Raw genomic sequence first — 24,536 nt, 5'->3', positions numbered from 1 at the left:
CAGTCATGTCTCTGGTTGCTTCTAAGGCCCCGGGGCAGGACGGGCTACCGTTAGATTTCTACGCGACATATCTAGAGGTGCTGGCACCTGAACTTCTCCGACTGTATAATTTCTTGTTTGAATCTGGGTCCCTCCCCGATACTCTACGGCAGGCGACGATAGTGGTTATCCCGAAGCCGGGAAAAGACCCCCTCCTTCCTGAATCATACAGGCCAATTTCTTTGCTTCAGGTGGACACTAAAATAATGACCAAAATCTTGGCATCCCGACTGAACCCACATATTCTTTTCCTGATACATCCGGACCAAACCGAGTGATCATATTTTAATGTCATGTCATAGGTGTTTTTATGTATCATCCCGGGGAAAGTAAAATAATGAATGAAATTAATGGTATAATATGATATGATGAATAAGAAAATAAGTATGACTGAATAGGGTGAGTGCCCATAGATGGATGGATGGATAGATAGATAGATAGATGTAGGTTATTGTGTCCACCAGCAGAGAGAAGTTGGGTAGATGCCACACTCCCAATTCTGGAGGCATAATAATGGTCTAGCACAGGGGTCTTCAGGAACTACAATTCCCATTATGCCTAGTCTGTGAATGTCAGAGTTTTACAATGCCTCATAGGATGTGTAGTTCCGCAGCAGCTGGAGAGCCATAGTTTGAAACTTCCTAATCACTCTAGCACGTCTTGAAAAAAGGTGGTTTTTCATGTGACTTGTAAAATGGCCGAAAAATTGATTGGAAAATACAAGTGAGTCATGGCACATCTACATTCCAAATTTGGCCCTTAAGATTGTCATGCACTAACAGTCCCTGCACAAAATGACATTTCTAAAGGAAAAAAAGTCATTTACAACTACTCGCGGCTATAATGAATTGTCTATGGGAGAAATCAATAGTGCTAATTTTAAAAGCTTATATGCATGGCATTATCATAAAAAGTGTTTGGAGACCTGGGTCCTGCCCCTGGGAATATTTATCAATGCAAAAAAAGTTTTAAAAATTGCATTTTTGGGAGCAGTGATTTTAATATTGAATAAAAGTGAAATATTCCTTTAAATTTCATACCTGTGGGTGTCTATAGTAAAGTGGTGCGTTTTTATTTAAAACTACTCACGCTATAAAGAATTGTCGGTTCTCGGCAATACAGATAAAAGTCATGGCATAGGGTCCTTCCAAAAACCCATACCCTTTGGGTCTGGTATGAATATAAAGGGGAACTCCGAACCAATTTTTTTTTTTTATTGCGTAGGGGTCCCCCTCAAAATCCATTTAAGGGGAACCCCGCACCAAATTTTTTTTAAAAATCGCGTGGGGTCCCTCAAAATCCATACCAGACCTTATCCAAACACGCAACCTGGCAGGCTGCAGAAAATGAGGGGGAGCGAGAGTGGTCCCGCCCCCTCTGACACCATGAGGAAGCCATTAGGAAGTCCGCGTGCATCAGAGGGGGTGGGGTCACCTGGGTATGTCACAGTGAGGAATCGCCCTCAGTTATAAAAAAACTGTCACCTGAGAGGACAGTCATTATGGCTGGTGCCTCCCATGGAGGCGGATCGGTGGCAGGACGCTAGGGGTTTTTTTTCGGTCCGTTGGCAGATCGAGAGAAGAGGATGAATGGACTTTGTGGGACATTTTTGTTTTTTTGTTTTTTTAATAAAGGACTTGTCCCAAAATGTGTCTTGTGTTTTTTTTTAACAATTTGACACTTTTTTGTGAAATGGTATGGGTACAATGTACCCGTTAACCATTTTAAACAGGGGGGGCGGGATCTGGGGTCCCCTTGTTAAAGGGGGCTTCCATATTATGATAAGCCCTCTGCCCACAGACCCCCACAACCACCGGGCAAGGGTTGTGGGGATGAGCTACCCCAAAGCACCCTCCCCATGTTGAGGTGATGTAGCCTGGTACAGTTCAGGAAGGGGAGACAATCTCTCACCCCCCCTCTTTTCCTGCAGCCTGCCAGGTTGTGTGCTCGGATAAGGGCCTGGTATGGATTTTTGGGGGGACCCCACAACATTTAAAAAAAAAAAAATTGGCACCGGGTTCCCCTTAAATACCAGTCTGGTATGGATTTTGAAGGGGATCCCTACGCCATTTAAAAAAAAAATTGCACAGGGTTCCCCTTAATATCCATACATGACCTGAAGGGCCTGGTATGGAATTTGGGGGGACCCCAACACAATTTTTTTTTAATTTTGGTTCGAGGTTGCCCTTAATATTCATACCAGACCCAAAGGGCCTGATATGGATTTTTGGGGAGACCCCATACCGTTTTTTTTCAATGAATTTTATCTGTATTGCTGAGACTCAACAATTTATTACAGCCACGAGTAGTTTTAAATTACTTTTTTTCCTTGAGGCCGCGTACACACGGGCGGACTGTTCGCCCAACTTTGTCCGCTGAACAGTGTTTGGGCGGACAGTCCGCTCGTGTGTGGGCTTTCAGCGGACAGTTTCAGCGGACAGTTGGACGGACAAGGTTTTTCTGAAATTCCGAAAAACTGTCCGCTGAAACCTTGTTTGAGCGAACAGTCCGCCCGTGTGTAGGCTTGTTCGTCAAACAAAGTTGCGCGCATGCTCAGAAAGGATTTTCACGCCGAAAGCTATAATGCAGTGTATAGGACGTCGTATTTTTCGTCCCGTCGTACGTGCCGTTCACGTCATCGCGCACGGTTTCAGCAAACTGTTCGTCCGTCGTGTGTGGCCATGTCCGTCCATGCTAAGTTTGAGCGGACTGTTTGCCGAAACTGTTGGACGGACAAAGTTGGGCGAACAGTCCGCGCGTGTGTACGCGGCCTTAGAAATTTTATTGTATGTTCTAAACATGGTAAAAAATTGCCCCTTTACAGGCATACTATAGGCACCCCCAGGTACAAAATTTAAAGGAATATTTCACTTTTATAGTTTCACTTTGAGCATTAATTTAAATCACTGCTCCCGAAAAAAACTGCAGCTTTTAAAACTTTAAAGCTTTTAAAACTTGTTTTTGCATTGATACATGTTTCCTGGGGCAGAACCCAGGTCCCCAAACACTCTTTATGACAATACAAAGCATATAAGCCTTTAAAATTAGCACTTTTGATTTCTCCCGTAGACTTTTAAAAGGTGTTCCGCGACTTTCGAATTTTCCGCAAACACACCAAGTTGTTTGCTATTAGGCAAGCAGGCGAACACCCGATGTTCGAGCCAAACTTACGTCTCGAACATCGGACTCATCCCTAAAAATAGGTAATTGGAAGATGCTTGAACTATTAATTCAAAATATAGGAAATCAAATGGGCTCTTGCACTAAATCTAATTTATTTAAGATCTCACTGTATGATCACCTTTAACCACTTCGCATCCAGGCCAATTCTGACATTTCTCTCCTAAATGTAAAATTCATAATTTTTTTGCTAGAAAATTACATAGAACCCCCAAACATTATATATGTTTTTTTAGCGAAGACCCTAGAAAATACAATGGCAGTTGTTGCAACTTTTTATCTCGCACGGTATCTGCGCAGCAATTTTTCAAACACGTTTTTTTCTGAAAAAAAACAGTTTCATGCTTGAAAAAGAAAAAAAAAACAGTAAAGTTACCAATTTTTTTGCATAATGTGATAGATGAAAATACGCAGAGTAAATAGATACCCAACATGTCACGCTTCAAAATTGTACATGCTCGTGGAATGGCGCCAAACTTTGGTATTTAAAAATCCCCATAGGCAACGGTTTAAATTTTTTTACTAGTTACATGTTTTGCATTACAGAGGAGGTCTAGGGCTAAAATTATTGCTCTCGCTCTATCTTTCGCTGCGACACCTCACATGTGTGGTTTGCACACCGTTTTCATATGTGGGAGAGACTTACGTATGCGTTCGCTTCTGCGTACAAGCTCATGGGGACAGGGGCACGTTCATTTTTTTTTATTGTTAATTTTACTTTTATTTTTTTAGTTTGATACTTTAAAAAAAAAAAAAAAAACTTTTATTCCTATTACAAGGAATGTAAACATCCCTTGTAATAGGAATATGGCACGATCTGACCTATTTACAGTAAGATATGGGGTCATTAACCCAGCCAAATCAGCGCCGTTATTTTGAATGCAGAGGCCGGGCGTGACGTCATAACATAGCGCCCGGCCTCCGAACGATCATAGAGACTCCGGGGACCATTTGGTCCGCTGGAAATCTCTATGGTATCATCCGGGGGCTAGCGGATCCTGTGACCGACTCACCGATGGAAGTGGCCGCTATGATCATTCTCATGGTGCAGGGAATCGCTGGCTGAAAATGCCGATATCTGAATGATGTCTGTGGCCTCAGGCATCATTCAGATATACCCCCGGAAAGTCAAGGACGTCCCTGGACGTACCTTAGGCGGGAAGTGGTTAAAGATCCAAGATCTGAAAATATTAATTTATTGGGTTTAGAAACACTTCTCTGTTCTTTGTAATGTATTGAAAGAATTGGGTAAAAAAAGTAAAAAAAAACACATTTCAAAGCTATATTAGAAGTGATAGGAATGAGATTAGCATCCAAAGGGTTAATTAACTGAGTACATCTACTAATTGCCTAACAAGACACATTCAATGAGATGAAATGAACCAATTGTATTGGGCATGTGCTATTATCAATGAGAAAACCACAGTTACCTTAGCGCCAGTTGCAGTTTACTTATGCGGTTATTTATTATAGTTATTTGCGCTTCAATGTGCAATTAATTCACATGTTCAATTGATGAATTTTCTGGCGCACCAATTAATGTATGAACTGGTGCAGTGCCATCTTCTTAGTTAATCACCCCCACAGTGTAGCTGTGGTAAGACCTGTATAGTGGATAGGAAGTATTGGCTCACATCTGTGTGTAATACTGTTTCAATGTCTATTTTTGGAATATCCTATTGAAAAGCCTACTTCAAATCTTGCTACAGCATTTCAAAGGAATTGAGGTTATGATCCTTATTTAGCTGTTTGAAAAAGAATTTCTCCTGTTTAAGCCTGTCTGTCGCTGATTTACTCTTGTATTTTGGATCATTGTTATGCTGAACGGCCCAACTTCATTGTGTATTTGATCACATATGCCCTGACATTCTGCTGTACAATTTCCTGATACAATTTGGAATACATTGGTCCACACTGATTGCAAAATAGTTAGCAGCAGCTAGGATGAGTTTTTTTAAGTCATTTTTTTTCTTTTTTTTGTGTTTTATTTTGGTAGACATATTATTGAATATATTTTCTGTAAAGGTGATTTTTTTAACTTCAGCTTTACCCAGAATGTTGCAATTATAGTGGTATTGAACATTCACGTGGACTTCAGAAAATCTGAAATCAAAGTGTTACACTCGTTTTTAAGTTTATTAAACTCAGCAGCTACAAAAATTGTAGCTGCTGACTTTTAACCACTTTAGCCCCAGAAGGATTTATCCCCTTAATGACCAGGCCATGTTTTGCCATACGGCACTGCGTCACTTTAACTGACAAATGTGCATGGTAGTGCAAACGTTGCACCCAAACAAAATGTATGTCCCTTTTTCCCACAAATAGAGCTTTTGGTGGCATTTGATCACTTTTGCCGTTTTTATTTTTTGGAGTATAAACAAAAAAAGACAATTTTGAAAAAAAAAAAACTATACTAAACTAAATATCCCCCCCCCCCCCCCCAAAAATGTAAAAAAACAAATTTCTTCACCAGTTTAGGCCAATATGTATTCTTCTACATATTATTGGTAAAAGAAAAACAAAAAAAAAATGCAATAATTTATATTGATTGTTTTGCGCAAAGTGTAGCATCTACAAATTAGGGGATAGATTTATGGAATTTCATTTTTATTATTTATTAGCAGGATTGCAACATTGCAGCAGATAGATCTCACACATTTGACACTTTTTTTGGGACCAGTGACATTTATACAATGATCCATGCTATAAAAATGTACTGATTACTGTATAAATTACACTGGCAGGGAAGGGGTTAACACAGGGGCAATCAAGGGTTTACATGTGTTCCCTGGGAGGTGTTTCTAAGAGTCCATTCACACAGGGGCAACGTGACTTCCAGCGCGACTTTGGGAGGCAACTTGGACACGACTTGAGTATGAATCACAGCGTGACTTGGGGCGACTTCAAGGCGACATTGGCTGTGGCCAATCACAGAATAATCAGCTCTCGAGGGCAAACTCCATGCCAAATTTTAAATAAAAACCTGGCATGGGTTCCCCTCCAAGAACATACCAGGCCCTTAGGTCTGGTATGGATTTTAAGGGAAACCCCCTACGCCAAAAAAACGGCATGGAGGTCCCCCCAAAATCCATACCAGACCCCATATCCGAGCACGCAGCCTGGCCAGTCAGGAAAGGGGGTGAGGGTGAGCGAGCACCCCCCCTCCTGAACTGTACCAGGCCGCATGCCCTCAACATGGGTGGTGGGTGTTTTGGGGAAGGGGGTATCCTGCGGCCCCCACCCCAAAGCTCCTTGTCCCCATGTTGATGAGGACAAGGGCCTCTTCCCGACAACCCTGGCCATTGGTTGTAGGGGTCTGTGGGCAGGGGGCTTTTTGGAATCCAGGAGCCCCCTTTTAATAAGGGGCCCCCCAGATCTCAGCCCCCACCCTATATGGATGAGTATGGGGTACATCGTACCCCTACCGATTCCCCTGAGGGAAAAAAGTGTCAATAAAAAAACACACTAGACAAATTTTTAAAGTCTTTTTATTAGGCAGCTCCGGGGGTCTTCTTCTGACTTTGGGGGTCTTTTACGACTTCTCCGCTCTCTCAGACCTCTTCTCCTGGTGTCCGGTTCTTCTCCTGCTCTCCGGCCTCTTCTCCAGGTCCCCGGTTCTTCTCCCGCTCTCCGGTTCTTCTGCCCGGCTCCTCCGATATCTTCTGCTCTTTTGCTGCTCTTTTGCTAGTGGTGGCCAGTTTTCTCCATCGTCTTGATCCCTCTTCTCTTCTTCCGATGTTCATATGCTGGAACATTGTGCTCGGATAGGGGTCTGGTCATCACCCGGTGACCACGCCCCTTTCCATATATAAGTCGTAGCGCACCTGCGTTACAGTGGGAGAGAGCATTGTGTCAACATCGGAAGAAGAGAAGAGAGATCAAGACGACGGAGAAGACTGGGCCACCGCTAGCAAAAGAGCAGCAAAAGAGCAGAGCAGGTAACCCCCGGAGATGCAAAATTCTGTTGCCTTCATAGCTGACATCCAACAGATGTTCCATTTCTTACTTGTCAGAGAGGGAGACAGAAAATTCCTAAAGTTCCTTTGGTTCAGAGACAATGACCTTTCCATAGACATCTCAGAGAATCGCATGAGGGTACAAATCTTTGGCAATAGCCCTTCACCTTCAGTCAAATTCACCTTCTTGGACATTCCACCCAAGAACTTGAGTATGGCTCAGATACAAAGCAATTTGTAGGGAAAGACTTTTATGTAGATGACTGTTTGAAATCCTTACCTTCCAGTGGGTCTGCAATTTGTCTTCTTAAGAGAGCACAGGAAATGCTCGCTTGTTCTAATCTCAGGCTTCACAAGATTGCTTCCAACAGCAAATAGGTAATGGAAGCTTTCCCTGCTCAAGACTAGGGATGAGCTTCGTGTTCGAGTCGAACGTACGTTCGACTCGAACATTGGCTGTTCGGCCGTTCGGCGAATTCCGAACGTTTGGGCCGTTCACGTCAAAATTCGAGTGGCGCGCGCGGACCACAATGCACTGCGGTGGCGCAGTGCATTGCTGGCTCATGATTGGCCAAGCATGCACTGTGACCCCGCATGCTTGGCCAATTGTAGCGCCAGCAGCGAGGAGAGCCATGATTGGCCACAGGCATCCTGCCTGTGGCCAATCATAGCTCAGGCTGTGTAGTGCACGCCCCACACTATATAAGGCCGCCTTTGAGGCGGCCTCATGTAGTGTGTTAGCATCTGAAGCAGTGGGTGTTCTGTGTACCTTCAACACAGTACACACCGATTGTTTTTGGCTGATTTCCTATCTTGCTGCTGTGTAGTGGTTGTTGTCTGTGCCCTGACCGCAGTATACACCACTATATTCACCTCACCTATATAGCTAGTGATCTAGCTTTAACCACTTAACAACTGCCCATTGCCGATTAACGGCTTCAGGGCGGTTGTTTAACTCTGAGAGGCCGTTAATTAATGGCCTCCCAGAATTCTGCTCTCGCGCGCCCCCTGGGGCGCGCACTCAAGAGCATCCGTGACCGCCGGGTCCACAGGACCCGGCGCATCATGGATCACGGTAAACGGCCGCTCGTCGCGGCCGTTTACCACATGATCGCTCCGTCAAATGACGGAGTGATCACTTGTAAACAAACCGGCGTCATGTTATGACGCCGGTTCCTCCCTCCCCTCTCTGTACCGATCGGTACAGCGGAGGGGAAAGAGATCGGTGTCAGCAGCGATGTGGGCTGCATCTGCAGTGCCCACATCGCTGCTCACCGAATTTAACCCCTCAATTCCCTGCCAATACTCTGCAATACCAGTGCATACTCTGCAGTACCCTGCCATTACTCTGCAGTACCCCGCCATTACTCTGCAGTACCCCGACATTACTCTGCAGTGCAGTACCCTGCCATTACTCTGCAGTACCCTGCCATTACTCTGCAGTACCCCCCATTACTCTGCAGTACCCTGCCATTACTCTGCAGTACCCCCCATTACTCTGCAGTAACCCCCATTACTCTGCAGTACCCTGCCATTACTCTGTAGTACCCCGCCAATACCCCGCCAATACTCTGCAATACCCTGCCATAAATTGCCATACCCAGCCATACTCGGAGATACCCAGCCATACTCGGTGATACCCTGAAATACCCAGCCATAGACGCCCCCCACCCCTCACCGCCCTCCGGTGCTTCTACCAACTCGCCAGTACGATCAAAGCCAGAATCTTTTTTTTATTTTTTATTTCAGGCTTCCTAGCCTAGAGGTGAGATGTGGGGTCATATTGACCCCCAGATTTCACTGTAAAGAGGACCTGTCACCCCATATTCCTATTACAAGGGATGTTTACATTCCTTGTAATAGGAATAAAAGTGATCAAAAATATATTTTTGGGGAAAAAAATGTCAAACTAAAATAAAGTAAAATGAACAATAAAAAATTTTTTTTTTTTTAAAGCGCCCATGTCCCCATGTGCTCGCATGCAGAAGCGAACGCATGCGTAAGCCCCGCCCACATATGAAAACGGTGTTCAAACCACACATGTGAGGTATCGCCGAGAACGTTAGAGCGAGAGCAATAATTCTAGTCCTAGACCTCCTCTGCAACTCAAAACATGTTACCAGTAAAAAAAAAATTAAAGTGTCGCCTATGGGGATTTTTTAAGTAGCGACGTTTGGCGCCATTCCACGGGCATGTGCAATTTTGAAGAGTGACATGTTTGATATCTATTTACTCAGCATAACTTCATCTTTCACTTTATGCAAACATTGGGCTAACTTTACTGTTTTTTTTGTTTGTTTTTTAAGCACAAAACTGTTTTTTCCCCCAAAAAAACGCGTTTGAAAAATTGCTGTGCAAATACCGTGTGAGATAAAAATTTGCAACGACCACCATTGTATTCTTCAGGGTCTTTGCTAAAAAAAAAATATATATATATAATGTTTTGGGGTTCTCTGTAATTTTCTAGCAAATAAATGATGATTTTTACATGTAGGAGAGAAATGTCAGAATTGGCCTGGGTGCTCCAGAACGCCTGATGGCGCTCCCTGTATGTTGGGCCTCTGTATGTGGCCACGCTGTGTAAAAGTCTCACACATGTGGTATCGCCGTACTCGGGAGTAATAGCAGAATGTGTTTTGGGGTGTAATTTGTGGTATGCATATGCTGTGTGTGTGAAATAACCTGATAATATGACAATTTTGTGGAAAAAAAAAAAAAAAAGGAAATAGGCCGTCAGTACTTCAGGTGTGATCAATTTTCAGATATTGGCACCATAGCTTGTGGACTCTATAACTTTCACAAAGACCAAATAATATCCACCAATGTGTACTTATTTTTACCAAAGATATGTAGTAGTATGAACTTTGGCCAACATTTATGAAGAAAAAATTACTAATCTGCAAAATTTTATAACAGAAACGAAGAAAAATTCATTTTTTCGCAGAATTTTCGGTCTATTTTCTTTTATAGCACAAAAAAAAAAAAACTGAGAGGTGATTAAATACCACCAAAAGAAAGCTCTATTTGTGTGAAAAAAAGGACAAACATTTCCTATAGGTCCAGTGTTGCATGACTGAGTAATTGTCATTCAAAATGTGAGGGCACCGAAAGCTGAAAATTGGTCTGGTTATTAAGGGTGTTTAAGTGCCCAGTGGTCAAGTGGTTAATAATAGAGCTTGCAGTCAGTAGTGTTAGGAGATAGTGCGTGCTGTCTGCGTGCTCTGTACCCAGTACATACCGCTATAATATAGGGCAGGCCCCTACTTTCAAACATCCAACTTACAAACATCTCCTACTTGCAAACGCAAGGAGACAGCAGCAAGAAAGATGAAAAAAGATGGACGACAAAACAAATTATACAGGGGTGATAACCCTTCCCTATGTTTTCCAAAAAGCTTAAAAATAGTTTTTTTGACTGGAGCTACACTTTAAAAATGTACCGGTTGAAAATGACAAACAGATTCAACTTAACACAACAAACCTACACAGTCCCTGTCTTGTTTGCACCGCCTGTATACTGCTGTTCTGAGTATATAGGGCCTGGGGGCCACACGCATTTCCTTTTTTTAATATGGGTACGGGGTTCCCCTTAATATGCGTACAAGACCCAAATAGGCTGGTAATGGGCAGGGAGGGCTACCCATGCCATTTTTCTCAATGATTTTCAACCATATTGCAGGAACCAGATATAACATTAAAACCGCAAGCAGTTTTAAATGGTGTTATTTCCGTTTAATGTCATTTTGTGCAGGGACTGTTCTAAACACGGGAAACACGTGGCACTTCACAGGCATACTACAGACACCCCCCAGGCACCATATTTAAAGGAATATTTCACCTTTTTTTCACTTTAATCGTCATTAAAATCAGTGCTCCCGCCAAAACGGCAGTTTTTAAAACTTTTTTTTGCAGTGACCCATGTCCCCTGAGGCAGGAGGCAGGTCCCCAAACCCTTTTTAGGACACTATCTTGCATATTAGCCGTTAAAATTAGCACTTTCCATTTCGAACGTTCGAGTCCCATAGACTTCAATGGGGTTCGAACGTTCGTAACGAACGCGGGGGTCGTTCGCAAGTTCTGGTGCGAACCGAACCGGGGGGTGTTCGGCTCATCCCTACTCAAGACCATTCTAACGATCGAAGGGACTTAGATCTAAGTACAGACTTTTTATCTGTACAGCGAAGTCTAGGTCTACTTTGGGACTTGAAATCTGATTCCTTTACCTTCCAAATAAACGGAAAAGAAAAGCCCTTCACTCACAGAGGTGTCTTGTCCACAATCAATAGCCATACGATCCATTAGGATTTGCAGCACCTGTTACAATTCAAGGTAAAGCCCTACTGAGAGACTTGATTCGTGAAACATCTGACTGGGATACCCTACTATACCCTGGATAAAAGGAATTCTTGGTTAGAGTGGAGGAACTCTCTATCAGTCTTATCGGATCTCCATGTTTCACGCCCATATGCTCCCATACCCTCTACAAAGACACAGAGCCAAAACCTTTGCAAATTCTGTGATGCTTCTATCAAGGTAATAGCTGCTGTGGTCTACTTAAGAACTGTCAAAACTACAGCACAATGCCACATAGGATTCGTCATGGGCAAGGCAAAGATAACTCCACACCCTGAGCACACTGTACCTAGGCTATAACTTTGTGCTGCAGTACTAGCTGTTAAACTAGCAGAACTAATAACCTCAGAGATGGACATTGACCTCAAGGATATCCAGCTCTACACTGACAACAAGGTAGTGCTAGGCTACATCTACAATGAGCCAGACGTTTCTATGTTCACGTCAACAACAGAGTGTTGAGGATTAGGAGATCCACTCGTCCAACACAATGGCACTACGTACCTACTGACCATAATCCTGCAGACCATGCTACAAGAGCTGTTGCTGCATGTAACCTTAAAGACACAACATGGTTTGCAGGATGTGCATTCTTGTACAATTCAGAACAGACTGTTCCTAAGAGTGACATTATTGAACTAGTAGATCCGGACTCAGATACCGACATCCTGAGATCTCAAGATTTCAGACTGCAACTTCCGACTGCTAGCTTAAATCTAACAGATTTACCAGATTCTCAAAATAGAAGATGCTTGTTCAAGCTATTTCTTGTCTTATCCATATAGCTTACTCTTTCAAAGGTGAGTCCAACAGCTGTGACCGCAAAGGATGGCATCATTGTCAAAGGATCAGTCCAGCAGCACTCCTTATACAGAAAACTGGACTAATCAGTGCTCCCCACAGGAATTTCATGATCTGCTGTTTCTAGTGATTAGGAACAGCGATCTCTCTCTTCCTCAAGTCAGTGCCACCCCCCACAGTTACAAACACCTCCCAGGGAACACATTTAACCCCTTGATTGCCCCTAGTGTTAACCTCTTCCCCGCCAGTGACATTTACACAGTAATCAGTGTATCTTTATAGCACTGGTCGCTGTATAAATGTCAATGGCCGGGGCATGGCTTGTGTGCTATCTTGATGATCGGTTAAGCTTTTAGCTCAGCTAGCCAACCAAGGCAAATTCAGCATAGTCAACAGGATACCAGGCTGACAGAGACCACACAGAGCTTTATGCCACCACCGGAGCCGGCTCCAATGACATCCCACAAACGGAAGGATGAATGATACCCACAAAAGCTTGCAGCCTTCTTCACACTGCCAGCACCAGACAAGGGGAAGCACCAAGATGGCACTACTGTCGTGGCCTTACAGACTCATTGTCCTACACTGATCTACCTGATGGGGATCCATCACCCATCCGGGGATCACCTCCTAACAGCCTGATTCCAAATAGGCCAGCCAAGGTGAGGATGAGGATGAGGATGGATCCTTCCCTACAGGCCTCAGACACAGTGCAATTGAGTACAATCAAGCACCCGGATCACATAGGCCTCAAGCTGCAATCATCCATTGCGGCCTTCCCCACCTCAGAACAGCCCGTCCTTGATACGACTATGAAATACATGCTTCTTTCCTTACGGTCATCCCTCATGGCAAACTTCTCCTCCCTTATACAGAAATTTACATCTGAAAGGCAAGGGAAGGGGGAGAGGGTGCAGTACATTGAGCATAAGATGGATGAATGCACCACTACAGTAAATGATCTAATCGATGCCTACAAAGTCCAATCTGATGATAATGATTGGATAAAAGTGAAGCTTGCAGATCTCAAAGACCGGCTCAAGACGAAACAATGTCAAAATTCGAGGGGTACCCGAATCCTTCCCCCATCAGATCTGCATAAATACGCCAGTGATATGATCTCCAAATTACTCCTTGAAGTGTCACTGATTGAACGCACTATCGATCGTATCCACCGCATACCTAAACCTAGACACCTGGATACATCAATTCCCAGGGACATTCTAATGAAGATTAATTTCTTCCCAACCAAAGAGCAACTCCTTGCTAAAGCTAGATCATCCCCTGATCTCCCAGAACCTTATAATGGAGTGCATTTATATGCTGATCTCTCTCAAAATACCCTCAACCTGAGAAGACAAATAAAAACAATCACACAAGCTCTCAACAACAAATCCCATATAAGTGGCGCCACTATAGTGGTTACCCGCAATGGCACAACCTATATGGTATCAAAGCCCAAAGATGGCCTACGGCTCCGTGGCTGATCTGGCAGTCCTGTGGAATGCCCACAAATCCTACATTAGAGGATTCTTTATACAACAAGGTTCAAAACGTAAGAAAAGGAGGATGCAGCTTTTAGAAGACATTACGGCATCTATTGCAATCATAGATATTCAAAATAAATCACAACAACCCCTCTCCATCCATGCAAACCCAAATATTCAAGTTATGTGATGAACTTTGCTCTTTGTTACTTGAAAGTTTTGAAAAAAAAAGGAGCGCAAACTAAAAGCTAGATCATATGTAATAAGTAACAAAGCAGGGAAGGCAATGGCCATCTGCATTAAAGGGTACCGCCTAAAATCGAAAATAGCATATCTTTATCACTCAACTACCCACCACAAACTACTAAACCCCCAATCAATAGCAACACACATTCAGCTGCTACTACAGCGACCAGTACAGTATTAATGCTGACAATCCGCCGGACTTTTGGAGGAGGTCCGCCGGACTTTCCAAATGAACAGTCTAGCCCACTAGTGAAGGACTAGACTAGCGAAGGAATTCAATGTTGCCGCTTGACACCTTGCGAGCCCCGTCGCTTGGTATGTGTTTTAAGGGTAACCCCTATGCTGAAAAACGGCATGGGGGTCCCCTCAAAGTCCAAACCAGACCCTTATCCAAGCAGGAGGGGGGTGCTCGCTCATCCCCACCCCCTTTCCTGATCAGCTGGACTGCGTGCTCGGATAAGGGTTTGGTATGGACTTTGGGGGGACCACCACGCCATTTTTCAGTGTAGGGGTTACCCTTAAAACCCATACCAGGTGACGAGGCTCACAAGGTGTCAATCTCGCCGATGGAAGCGGCAACATTGACTTCCTTCGCTAGTCCCGTCGTACTTAAAGTCAAGTTCAAAATGAACAGACTTTAGTCCGTTTGTGGGCTAGTCCGTTCATTTGGAAAGTCTGGTGGACTAGCACACAGACGAGTGGATTGTCTGCCGGAAAGCTTTTGGGAATAAAAAGTCCACCGGAGCTCACACACGGTCGATTAAGTCCACCGGATAGTCCAATCGTATATACGTGGCATAACATTCAAGACTTGGAAACGACTGCTCAAGCATGCTAAAACACACCCAATGATCACTATCCTAAAAATCCCCCTATCAGCTCCTCATAGTCCAAATATCCCTCACAGCCTGGATCAATAAAAGAATAAAACACCTTCACAACCTGCCTGTACATTGGAAACTCTCTCAAAATGTTTCCTTTTCTTCAAAAATAATTCAACCTACCTCCCTCAAAGTGACATATATCAATACATGCAAATACGACACTGCCTTCTAAAAATCTCCTACAACCAAAAGACCATCCAAGCTTCTGTGTTCTTCTTTCTAGCATTCCCTACCCCAATCCAAAAAGGAATCACAATGTTTTATAACATTATCCAACAGAAATGCACCTTCACTAAATCTTCCCCCTATAAACAATGGGAAGACGGTATACCAGTGGACTAAAGCGTGCAAAACCACACAGATGGCTACCTGCTGCTCCACATTATGGGAACTAACCATACAAATAACACTAAGATGGTACCAGACCTCAGACAAAATCTTGAGATACATTCCCCAACTATCCAATAGATGTTGGAGAAACTGTGGTCTGAAAGGGGACATACTACATGTCCTCTGGAGTACTCTGAACATACTGGACTACTGTATTTACCATTATATCTGACATTACTCAACAACAGATCCCTCTGAACCCAGGACTGGCAATACTATCCCTTGGCATAGAACTCCTACCACCTAAACTACTTCACACAATTACCAACATACTCCAAGCAGCAAGACTAACAATTACGAGAAAACCCCCTACCTCTTTCCCCAGCAGAAGTGATGGACTTAATGCATTTACACTGCTTCATTTTTTGTTTCCCAAAGTTTTTTTTTTTTACACTGCTTCTATGAACAGATGATGGAGTCCTGCTTAGGAAGGCTACTAACCTCCCTCCTTCAATGGCTACTAACCTCCCTCCTTCAATTGGAAATCTTGGTACGCAATTTATTGGTAAATCTCTTTACATTTGACTATGTATATCTTTAATGTTTTAACGATGGGGAGGCTGAGATTTCTCTACTGTGCACCCATTGGAGTGTCTGGGGCAAACTAGACCTCTATCTTTCTCTACTCCAATTAAGTTGTTTACATCAGTTGCATACTTACCAACTTATGGATTTCCATGAATGAAATATCTTTGTCCTAACCTTGTACTTTCTGTACATTCTATCATTCTATCATACCGTGTAAAAATGACTGTATATACTCAAATATAGGCTGACTCGAGTATAAGCCTAGGGTTGGAAATGTAGCAGCTACTGGTAAATTTCAAAAATAAAAATAGATACCAATAAAATTACATTAAATGAGGCATCAGTAGGTTAAATGTTTTTGTGATGATATTACTGTTTGCATAGAGCAGCCTGTGTTAGGGCTCATAATATACATTCTACCAGTGCTCATGAGATGCAGCCTGCCAGTGCCCATCATGTACAGCCTACCAGTGCCCATCATGTACAGCCTACCAGTGACTATCATGTACAGCCTACCAGCGGCCATGAGGTACAGCCTGCCAGTGCCCGGTAATGTGATGTCACACTGTGTGTCAGAGCTGGATCTGAATCGCTGTGCAGCCACTGTAACGATGTCCCGCCTTCTATGACACACATCACAATGCATCCTAGCATTTGATCAGTGTGCTGTCTAGAGGGGGTCTAGGAGGCGGGTCATCATTACAGTGGCTGACACACAGCATGAGATCACGCTACCAGGCACTGTGCAGGCTGCACATGACACTTGTGAGAAGAGCAGGAGGGAGGGGAAACTGACAGGAGCGTGCCAGGATGATATATGTGCAGCAGCCAGTGGGATGTGGCCCTGCTCTTTTTTCGGCTCCATTTTATGGACTTTTTGAGTGTGACCCTCTCTCAAGTGTAAGCTAAGGGGGGGGGGGGGGTGTCAGCATAAAAAAATGTGCTGAAAAACTCGGCTTATACTTGGGTATTTATGGCATGTTCATTTCATGCTTATTGTTTATCTTCAAATACCAATAAAAAATATTGAACCAAAAATGTCAATGGTCCCAAAAATGTGTCAAAAGTGTCCGATCTGTCCACCACAATGTTGCAGTCCCACTAAAAATTGCAGATCACCACCATTACTAGTAAAAAAATGCTAAAAATCTATCCCCTATTTTGTAGACAATATAACTTTTGCACAAACCTATCAATATACGCTTTTCAAAAATATGTAGAAGAATACATATTGGCCTAAACTGATGAAAAATTTTTTTGGGGGGAGAATATTTATTATAGCAAAAAGTAAAAAATATTGTTTTTTTCAAAACTGTTGCTCTTTTTTGTTTATAGCACAACAAATAAAAACTGCAGAGGTGGTCAAATACCACAAAAAGAGAGCTCTATTTGTGGGGAAAAAAAGGATATAAATTCTGTTTGGGTACAACGTCACATAACTGTGCCATTGTCAGTTAAAGCAAGGCAGTGCCGTTTCGCAAACAAATGGCCTGGTTATTAAGAGGGCAAATCCTTCTGGTCCTTAAATGAGTACTTGTACCTGAAAATAAGTAGGAGATTGCCTCATGCCGTGCACACGCGGTCAGACTTTCTGGCAGAAAAAGTCAGATGGAATAATTTCATCGGATATTGCAATCGTGTGTGGGCTTCAGCTGACTTTTTTTTTTCAAAAATTCAGACGGACCTAGAAATAGAACATGTTTTAACTCTTTCCGACAGAATCAATTCCTATCGGGAAAACCATTCGTCTGTATGCTGTTCCAATGGACCAAAAATAACACAAGGGCAACTATTGGCTACTGGCTATTTGAATTTCCTTTTTCTAGTCCCATCATACGTGATATACGTCACTGTGTTCTAAACGGTCAGACTTTGGTGTGATCATGTGTAGGCACTAGGCAAGTCTGTTTTAGCAGAACTCTGTCAGAACTCTGTCGGAAAAAACCATCAGAGTTTATTCTGATGGAAAAACCGGTCGTGTGTACGCAGCATTAGTCTAAGTGCATCTACCTTTCACAGCTGGAGGTATTTGCTTTATACATCTCTAAATAACATGAGAAAATCAGAGCTAATTTTACTTTAACATGTTCAAGCAACAGATGGTATTTTACTAGCCGTGCTTTATAAAAAATGTAAAATACTTAATGAAATCTCCATGATGCAAATGTTGCTCTGTGTCCTCATATTACTTCAAATATTACAGATAATGTTAATATTGGAGTTTTTTCAGTCCATAAATACAGACACCCAAATGTGAGCAGAATAAAAAGCATTATTGCAATTTAAGCATGTTACATAATTTTTAACCTAATTATGAATGTACTTTATGTCACAAGTTAGTCTTCAGTTTCCTGCTTGTTTATACTTACCTGCTTGAGCAATGCTTTCTCTACCCTGATGGGCATCGATGGGTGCATTGGGCCCGATCCCCGCTGCTCAGGCAGATCCTGATTGGGCAGCGGTGGGGATTGGGCATCGGCGGGCACATTGGCAAGTGGTGGGGATCGGGCATCGATGGGCACATCCGGCAGCAGCAGGGATCAGGGCAGCAGGGGACATCAGGCTGCAGCGGGCATTGGGCTGCAGCTTCTGTGTCTTCTCCACCTCACTTCTGCCATATGTCTCCTCCCCTCCTCCTAGGCTTCCAATAGGATTGCATGTCCTTTCAGCCAATCGGGTGACGGGTATCAGACCAGCTTCCTGATGGGCTGGGAGTAACACCTGGGTGGGTTCATGGTGCAATGCTCTGCACCATGAGCCCATCCTATTTTGAAGCCTATTAGAGCATTTGGCTCTAATCAGGTGCTTCAAAAAAACACACCACTGTAATGAATGCGCCCGGAAAGGGGTCAGGTGTGGATCATAGAGCATTAATTAGGATGTGGTGGCCGTGGATAGAGGGGGCCACCACTGGTATTGCCTACTATTCTGTGGGCTTTTATTTCCTTTGTTTCCATCACTTCCCGGCTTGCCTCGTAGTTTGCTTGCCTATATAAGACATGCTCAGTGCAGCCCACATTGCCTGAGCAACTTCACAGTCCTCTAAGCTCTTGTTCACTTGTTACGGTGCCTGACTAGATGTGTAACAACCCCTGCTTTGTTTAGTGTTGGTGCTTGTTTGCTGCCTGTCCTGACCTCAGGTCATCTCCTGGATTCCCTGTTGTCTTCTGCTGTTTGTACTCTGCATACACGAGTGGTCTACATATCTTCCATTGGGCGTACCTGGCTCCAGTTTGCTGCAAGTCCATTCCCACCATCAGGGGCTCTGGTAAAGAAGCAGGCTGGGGCTTAGACTCTGCACCCTTGTAAACCCTGAGTTGGCTCCCTCTTGATCTAGTGATGTGCACAAGAGCATTAGCTCTCCGGGATTCTCCCTCCTCATTGGCTGTGACATTAGTGGGAGCCATTGTGATTGTCAATCACAGCCACAGCTCTGTATCTGAATGGACACTCAGAGCATAATGGACACTCAGAGCAGTGTGCCTGCTTGGGTGCCCCCATTGTAAGTTCCTTGCTCTGGGGGCACTCTACAAGAGGAAGGGGAGGAGGATCAAGGTTGTTCTGTGCAAAACCGCTGCACTGAGCAGGTAAGTATAACATGTTTGTTACTTAAAAAAAGTCCAAAGAATCTAAGAATTACAGGTGTCTGTAGGATAATTTAGAGTAACAGGAATTTTAGCTATTGCTAATTGTTTTTATTTTTGCTTTTCTATAATTTCTTATTTTGATGTTTTGTATGTATGAGAGTATTAGGAACAGTAAAGATTATCACTGTGCAGCATTACCTACAAATTACAGAATGTTATACAACCAAAATCAATAATATATCAAAAACATCAAAAAGGCCTTGAAATTTCAAATAAGAGGGACTCAAATAAGAGGAATGATATACTTTGCCTTTTATACTTTGAAGAGGAGGCTAGGTTTTATTTTGATATACTTTATGTAGAGGTTTTATGTTTACATGTTTTATTGCACACTCTTTTTAAAGCCCTCTCACTTGATTTTTCAGTAAACCCCCTCAGTGCAACTTGTAAACCAGTTAAACTGTAACCGTCCGGGGCTTACATAGAGGACAATCTTATTCCTCTCCTAACCCAGTTCAGCAAGAAATGCAATTTTTGGAAAAAACTCCCCCTGTCCCCTGTGGGAAGGGTGAACTTGTTAAAAATGGTGTATCTTCCCAAGTTTGTATATTTTTTCAGGAACACACCGTGCCCTATTCCTAAATCCTTCTTTCAAAAACTAGACTCCATTGTCTCAACCTTTGTCTGGGTTGGGAAAACCCAGAGACTGGCGAGGCGAATGCTCCAGCTTCCCATCTCACAGGGTGGTTTGGCAATGCCCCACTTCCAGCTCTATTATTGGGCGGCAATCCTGGTAACAGTCCGGTGGTGGTTTAACCAGCCCAGACAGGACCCCGATGCACACAACCGTACAGGTATGGCAGAGAGCTAGGGCTATTTACAAAGCAAACTCAGTCATTTCTCACCACACGCCTTTATGGGGCAACCCCACGCTATCTCACCTTTACAGCCTTCCTGACCCCCAGCTATGGGCAGTCCAGGGGATAATTACAATCCAACATATCTACACTGATGGGTCCTTCTCCCTCTTTGAGATTCTAAAAGCCAAATATGCCATCCTTGTCTCTATGATGTTCAGATATTACCAGCTTAGGCTCAGTTTCCTGAACCACTGACCCTCCAGACGGACTCGGAGGAAAGACTGCTTATCTCCCAAATCCTAGATAAACCTCTGTCCTCTCTGTACTTCTACCTATCTAGCGCACATCAAGCGCACATATGACATCCCCGACTAAAGTGTACAATAAGTGGAGGGACGACATCCCAGGACTGACAGACGAGAGCTGGGAGGATGTTGTATCTGACTATCCAACTGAAATATTTGCACAGAACATTTTACACCCCTGTCAGGTTAGCCAGCATATACACGGGTACGAGTGCCCTCTGCTCCAGATGTAACTCATCCCCTGGCTCCTTCTTTCATATGGTGTGGTCTTGCCCCGCGCTGCGTCCCTACTGGGAAGGGGTACTGGAGACGCTGGGAAACTTTGGTGACTGGTCTCTTGACTTAGACCTGACCATGGCATTGCTTGGTAGTATGAAAAATGTTGAGGCCTCTACATTCTCCTCAAATGGAAACTACCCACACCTCCCACGCACCATATATGGATTGCCACAATCAACTCTGTTCTACCGCTGTATAAGTTGACGTATGAGAGTAGAAACTGCCCTAAAAAGTTTGATAAGGTCTGGTCCCAGTGGATTGATGCACATGGTCAAGCCCCCTAGGACTTTTTGGAAATCTTTGATAAACAGTATTGCCTTCCAAATTTTTTTTTTCTGGTGATTTGGATATGCTGGAATACAATAAGCCTACTGTTTCCCCCTCCCATCTTTCCCTTCTCCCCTCCCGTCTCCCCCTCCTGCTTCCCTCCCCCATCTCCCAATCCCCCTTCTTTTTTCCTTTTTCCCTTACCACTTTTCATCTTAAGCTCCTTGTACCTAATTTCAAACCCAATAACGTAGTGTTATTATAAATGGAGATGCTATACTGCCACTGAACTGTTCTTCCTGTTGTCTCTTTGCAACCTTATGCACAAGATGATGTCCATGTACTGTATCATTGTAACTTTAATACTTTCAAATAATAATCTATTCTACTGTTAAACTGCAACCGCAATAATTTTGGGATTCAATTTGACATACTACATTCTTTTAGGCTAGTACAATATTATTGTACAAATCTATTAAACAAACATAATTTTCAGAATTTTAATGGAATTGATATTAGAATTGATGTTTTTCCCTACCATACAATTAATTTGTCTACATTTTACATGTTTAACCTAATGTTGTCAGGGTCGGTATTTACAAGATTTGGAAAAAGTTAAACACAGAAAACGTATGTTTAGCATGACAACCTAATTTGATGTTGAAACAACTGCCAAGTGCATCCCTGGATAGAGTTCTAGTACTTTTCCCAAAAATACTAACCATTGGTCCACAGCACAGAGTCACCAAAGGGCCCCTATGCAAGTATAGCCATCTGTCACCCTGCCTAGCTCGACATCCATCTCTCAGTCACTCAGAGACATAGAACAGTCCATAGCTTTGTTTTTGTTTTTAGTTGAGAGGATTAAACTTGGATGGGAATAGGGAATTATGGGATGTCCAGGAATATTCAGTGCAAACTTGCTTGGGACTTCTATGTACACTCCAATCTTTTCTCCAGCACAAACACTTACTGCATACCGTTTCTCCTCCAGCACTTCACTTGCTGCAGACTGTTACTCCACCAGCACTTCCCTTGCTGCAGACTGTTATTCCTCCAGACTAGCTAGCACCGAATGAGTAGGCCTGACACTACTTCAGCCAGGCCTCAATGAACCTCCTTTTGCATTTAGGGACCTCGGGCTCCTGTGGTGTAAAAATAGTTCAGGTGCTACCTGTCCTCTATTCAGCTACCACTCCCAAATGGCTCCCTTCAGGCCCTGCTAACCAGCCTGGCTGCAAAGACCTCTTTCCACTGCCTTTTTCACAGTCACCCATTTCTGGTTCTGCACCCTTCTCAAACTGCAATCTCCCAGTTCCTCAGTCATGCCTCCCCAGTCCTCCGAATGTGCTCAGTCACCAGCCCTCCCGGCTGTGACCAGTTGTCCTCCCTGGAGACAGAAGTGTTCCCTCCCTCTGTCCCCTTGCTCTCTCATGTGACTCTCCTTCCAGGATCTTGTCACTCCTTCTGGATGCACCTGAGCCCCGGGAAAGGGTCAACACCCCCAGACTGGGGAGCTCCCCGTGGGCCCCGACAGCCTCCACCCTCTCCCACTCCAGCTCTTCAACCCAACAACTTCTCCCCAGCTGGGCTGACACCAGGTATTTAAGGAGGCCCACCCCCTGCCATTCCTGATTGGGGATTGGTCAGAGCTCCCTAAACCACCCAGACAGCTCCACCTCTCCTCCTCTCTTTCCAGATCTTTCCAGCAAGCTCTAGAAAAAGAAGAGAAAGGTCTCAGTGACCTGTGAATCACCAGCTGCTACCCTGAGACACTCTTGTCCCAAAATGAAAACAAACAGGCCTAGCAACCAGCTAGGCCTGCCTAAATTTACCTACTCTGATGGAAAATCCTGACTCTAGCACTTACCTAACTAGAGGTTGTTACACAATATACATTTTTTGGCAATGAGTGGCAAAGAAACACTTATTAACACTAGTCATGTAAAAACACTTATTCAGTGTGTATCTTTTGACAACTTCATAGATGTGAACCATGTCCAGATTTAGGTGACAGTAGGTGGAGTCCTAGCACCTACCTGCCACACATCTAGTATAAACTGGTCTTTAGGTCCCAGATGGACCTTATCTAGTTGTTCCTGGTTCCAACATCTTGTTTTGCTAATATAGTTGCAAAGCAAGGCTGTGTGGATCACATTCCCTAGTGGTTAATGATATTTGCTCTGATTCCCATCTCCTAAGCAGAAATCAAGTAACTAAGTGGAAAGTATGCTAGTTGATTACTTCCTAGTACTCAAAGGATTCTATGTCTAACTTCCCTGCCCTCACATGTGTTAGAGTGTGCAAACAGAAGAGGAATTGCAGTGTAGATGGTAGTATTGAGAACATCAATACAGAGAAAAATTGATCATTTATATGACCATTTTAGAGGGACTCTGGTTGGAACTGTAGAATGGAGGACAGCAGCTTTGCCTCCTGACAGTTTTATTTATATTTTTATACATTTTTAAACTCTTTTTGGTCAGGCATCATTATCTCCTGACTGAGTTTCTATTTTATCTACAAGCAAACCTGTCATATACATACAGTCATCATCAGAGGGAACGCTAGCTTTTTATTCATTGACATTCTCTGCACACTGAAAAAAGGGAAAGAGAAAAGTAGACATTAGTTTAGATAAATCTTCATATAATTTACAAAAATATGTCCCAGATTTTCCTATCAAATAGGTTCAACTCGATAATGGTTTTGGCAGTTTTGATGGAGGCTCCACAGTAAAAAAAATGTCCAATCCCAATTCTTATTATGACATTCCACCAAAAAACTAATTTGGAAACTTCCAAGTGACCATAGTGTATCTTTTGACTCAAAGACAGAAAGACAGTCTCAGTTTGAAGTCAGACAAAAGGCATAACCATTTCCTATTGTCCTTTGGTGGTCTGTTATTTCACACCGAAGTATGCTGTTAAATTGTATTTAAGACAAGATAAAATTAAAGCTTAAACCTCACATTTCAGGTGCCTTAACTACATTCATCCTATAATTAAATTATTTGTGGTCTATGGAGTTGTCTGAATACTTTTATTGATTTTTTAAACCGAATAGAAGATCTAGTCTGGTCATCCTGACAAAAACGAGGATTTCATATGAAAACATGGTCCTCATGGAATCTTTTGTTTTTTTCAGAGGAAGGAAGAAAACTTATTGATACTACCTACAGGAGATGAAATTCTTTTTCGGGCCGAGAGAGGGGGGAATCAAGAGAATGTTTTTTTTTTGGGGGGGGGGGGAGGTGGAGTTGGGAGGTAGGGCCCCCTTTCCCTTTTTCCTTTGTTGGATTTTGGGGGGGTGCGGGTGTTTTTTTTTCTCTCTTAATCAGGTGGGGGAGTAGTAAAGAAAAGGAGGGGAATGGC

The sequence above is a fragment of the Lithobates pipiens genome, unplaced genomic scaffold (genome assembly GCF_037356315.1).
Source record: "Lithobates pipiens isolate NorthernLeopardFrog02 unplaced genomic scaffold, aLitPip1_a1.2 Scaffold_1, whole genome shotgun sequence".
NCBI lineage: Eukaryota > Metazoa > Chordata > Amphibia > Anura > Ranidae > Lithobates > Lithobates pipiens.
The sequence above is the reverse complement of the archived record's forward strand: the minus strand, read 5'-3'. Positions refer to the sequence as shown.